This window comes from Mirounga leonina, unplaced genomic scaffold, assembly GCF_011800145.1.
Source record: "Mirounga leonina isolate KUSES-001 unplaced genomic scaffold, KU_Mleo_1.0 Mir_127, whole genome shotgun sequence".
Classification (NCBI taxonomy): domain Eukaryota; kingdom Metazoa; phylum Chordata; class Mammalia; order Carnivora; family Phocidae; genus Mirounga; species Mirounga leonina.
The window spans coordinates 67,333,861-67,338,240 of record NW_023270316.1 but is presented as its reverse complement, the minus strand read 5'-3'; positions in this window follow the sequence as shown (position 1 = coordinate 67,338,240).

Below are 4,380 nucleotides of genomic sequence, written 5' to 3'. Positions count from 1 at the left end.
TCTCATTTCAAGGCCTCTCTGTGACCACCAGTTCTCTGTGTCATATCCACACTGTTCTTGGTTATGCCAATAATGATGCTCCTCCCTTCACATAAGGGCTTATGTAGGGTCTTCAATGCTGTCTCAGAGCTATTGGTCCAAGCTCAGCATGAAGATATTTCTTCTGCCCTCGGGTTTATTGTCTGACAGCCCAGGGCCCAGGGCTTAACACCTAAGTGGTATCATTTGAGCCCCTGGGCTACCCAATCCCTAGCATGGTATAGAGAATAGACATTTACCATATTTCGCCTGTCCAGCATCTAAACCCTCTTCTGATTTGGGGAAAAATCCTCCATCGTGTTCACCTCTTGAGAGCAGTCATTCCTTATCATCCTTTACAGAGATAAAAGAGCTAAGTAATCCCGCTCTGCCGCTAATACAAGAGCACATGATCTAGTCTTAGTCATTCGGGTGTCCATCCTTGTTGTTCCCACTGCCTTGTCTTTGCTGGTTTGGGCATGTAAATCTTTACGTTTCCATTAATTCTGTAAGCCACCTGTTAAACTCTGGTACACTCCTTTTTCTGTTTGAATAGCTAGAATCCGATTCTATTATTTAATCTATAACCCAAACTATTCAGGGCAGGTCAAAAGATGCCTGCAGCATGAAATGCGTAGGCAGATGCACCAGTGCCGGCCCCGGAGAGTTCTTGCATACGGGTTTTTGGGAAGCAGTAGGATATTTATGAAGCCAGACATTCTCAGCACAGGTTATTGGCATAAAAGGCCCTGCTACTGGGACAGGGACCTGCTTCAGTTGGTACCTGAAGACTAGACAAGAAAAAAGACCTGTCAGAGGTTAGCAGTGTGTAGCAGGAACCACACCTGCTAAGTAGACACTCCTCCCCATGTCTCATTATTATAGACACCTCATCCTTCAGATCCCAATCCAGAGGAAAAGCCTAGTGAGAGATCTTGAAAGAATGTGGGCTTGAAATAGAAATTAAGTTCGATTATAACTTCATTAAGTTACATTCCTTGTATAGTGAACTTGGTACTAAATGACACATCTACCAGAAAGAGTAAAGCCAACTCAATTCAGAGAAAAGAGAAGAGTTAGTTTATATACACTAACCTTTTGCCATTGTATTTATTTATAATTTCAGCCTGCCTACTTGCGCAAGGGATTTGACACAGCTGAGCCTTGCTTGACATCTAATGAGGCAGGAGCCCGATGAATCACCCATGCCTGCCCACAGTACTATTCATTACAGGTTGAGGCTGGCACTGGGACTGCTCCAGGTCCAGCCCGACACAACCATTAAGTAGCTCCGCAGCTACTCTCCCCCACGCCGATCCTTAGGGCCAGGCTGCCGCCACAGAAACAGAAACTGCTCACAGCCTGGGAGTTTCATCTCCCAGGACCTTCTCCTCCAGGCTTTATGCCAATGGAATGAAGTTCATTACTTTTCAAAAATACTGGCTTAGTCTATTAGTGATAATAGGGGCTTTCAATCATCCAACGGGAATGTGAAGGTGCATCACACAGGCTTTACATAAACAAACGGGTTTTACATAGGACTCCTTCCTGTCACTGTGACTTCAGAACTCACTGGGAGAGGAAATCTGTTGGATATGATGTTGAGAGGTGGACGTAGGTGGTGTATGGTGTAGAGATGTATATAAGAACAGACTACTTTGTATCAACAAGCACAATAACAGTAATCATTTGTGGCTGACACCATACTAAACACCTCCCCCTTGACTCAGGTGTCATCTGGGCACTTAGCCCGCTCCTTAGCCTGCTTCTTTGGCACTGAAAGCCCCATGGCCTAAGTGGAGTCAACATCCTCCCAAGATTTGGGGAACTCACATGATGCCGTAGTCTCAGGGCCCCCACTGGATGTGGAGGAGTAAATAAAAATGCAGACAAGAAGAACCTGACAGATAGAAGTTTTTAAATCCCATTATGAGCCTTTTACAAAGCTGTACACCAAAGGTCTTTAAATTTGCACTTTAAAAATTTTAGGAAGAGCTGATTTAGAAATAAGACAAAGATGAGCGATAAACATATATGTCTTAGGACCCAGGATCGTGGACAGTGGGGCACCCCAGGGATTCATGCAAGACATGTCATAGTTTCTACTGCCATAAATGATACAGAAGGAAAGCACACAGCAACGTCTTCAACCTTGCATTTGATGCTAATCCTTCAGGGTGAAATGCTGAGTTCAAGATAAAGTACAATAAAGTCTCTCAAGGCTTTGAGTGGGCAAAAGGGAAACTTAGAATGAAGTTACTTAGCAAAACATTTATTACTGCATGCCTGCTGTGTATGAAGTATTGCTGTAGTTGATTTGGGGCATTCCGAGATGGATGAAATGTGGTCTCTGGTCTCACAGAGGGTCACCATCTGGGAATGGAAATAAAGCTGGACACAAGGAATTCTGAGAGTGAAGGGAGAGTTAGGTCATGTTGCTGGGGATCTGGAGGGGCTTGAGGGTAGACTGAGTTTAGAAAAAGCAAATATAAAGGTTCTGAAATGGGGTTTTATTGCTGTGATCTGCAGGCATTGATTTAAGGTCCTACCCTAGGTGGTCATTTCCGGAAAGAGAAGACTGTAGTAATAATCTGTGTCTTTGACTAACTTCCTAAGAAGTCCCTCTAATTATTAGGAGTAACAGAAAGTTTAAAATTTTATTACAGTGATTTGCAACTTTGATATATATTATATTTACCTGGATGTTCAAAAAAAAATGGAGCATAGAACTAGGACCCATCTCCAGAGATTTTTATTTAATTGGCCTGGTTGGGGCCTGCTTACAAGTGTGCTTTATAAAGCTCTTTGGGTGATTCTAATCTCTAGTCCGTGTAAAGGACTCATGCCCTGAAGATTGAAGATTCAGACAACTAGCTGTCCAACTTTGGGTATGTTATATAATTGCTCTAAATCTTAGTCTTCTTTGCTGTAAATATACTGGATGGTACTTTTCTCATGAGGGTGTCTTGAGAGTAGATAATATGACAAATGTGAAAGCTACAAAGAAACATTATGGCACATAATAATATTTAGTAATATTACAATAATTACACATTAATTCTAATGTGTAATTGTGAGAGAGTAAGGGTGAGGGATCAAGACCCCGGACTTGGGCTAATGCCCAAGGTGTGAATTTGCTTTTGCCACCGACAGGCTGTGACCCTGGCAAACTGCCTCTCTGTGCTTCAGTTTCCTCCTCTGTAAAATTAAATAAAATGAGACTTACACGTATCCGACACCAAAACATATATCCTGAATTTTGATCCTACATAAACATCAGACAAACCCTACAAAATACCTGGTGTGTACTCTACACAGTGCCCATGGCATAAAATGAAAATGCAAGATTTGTAAAATATTCCAGATTAAAGGGCACTAAAGAGACCTGACAATTAAATGCAATACATGATCCTGGATTTTCTTTTGCTTTTAAAGACATTATGAGGGTACTTGGGGATGTCTAAAAAAGGTCTGTATGCTAGGTACCAATATTGTAATCATGTTAATGTCTTCATTTTGATAATTATACTGTGGTTGTGTAACTGGGGATCTTGTTTTTAGGAAAGACACGTGGAACTAGTCAGGGATATAGAAGTGTTCTGTCTGCGACTTACTCTGATAGAATAAGACAGAGAGAATATAGCACACGTAATAATAAAATATTAACATTTGGGAAACATGTGCGGGGATATGGAACTTCCCAGCTTAAATCTGCATTTTTCTCTTCTTACTACACTGAGGATAAAAATAAATACCTTATAACATTTAGTAGCCATGGGTTTAAGTACTAACTGCTCTCGAAGGCAGGAGTCTCAATCAAAATGATGTCGCTTTAAGCTTAAAAAGTTTAGTCAAACTTTCCATGCTTCAGAACTCTTTCTTTTTGATGTGTGAATGTGAGTGTGTGTGCATGTTTGTATGCATGTGCTTACGGCAAATTTAGAAATTACAATTTGAAAGCACAGACTTTGGGGTCAGAGTACCCAAGTTTGAATTCTGGATCTGGAGCATACTAGGTGTTTAATTTTCCCTCCATTTCTTCCTCCATAAAGCAGGCATAATAGCACTTACCTTACGGAACTATTGTGAGGATTTGATTAATTTTTGTAAAGTCCTTAGAACAGTGTCTCACATATACAAAATTCCTTAAAAATTTTAACTCTAATACTCTCTGCAATGGTTGTAGAGGCCAGACTTTGTTCTTGGGTCCCAGTATAGTAGAGAAAATGCTAATACAGTCAGATTTTCAATAGCCAAATTAGGGAAAGGGCCCAGATATCCATTGACAAACGGATAAAGAAAATGTGATATATATATATATATATATATATATATATATATATATATATATATATATATGGA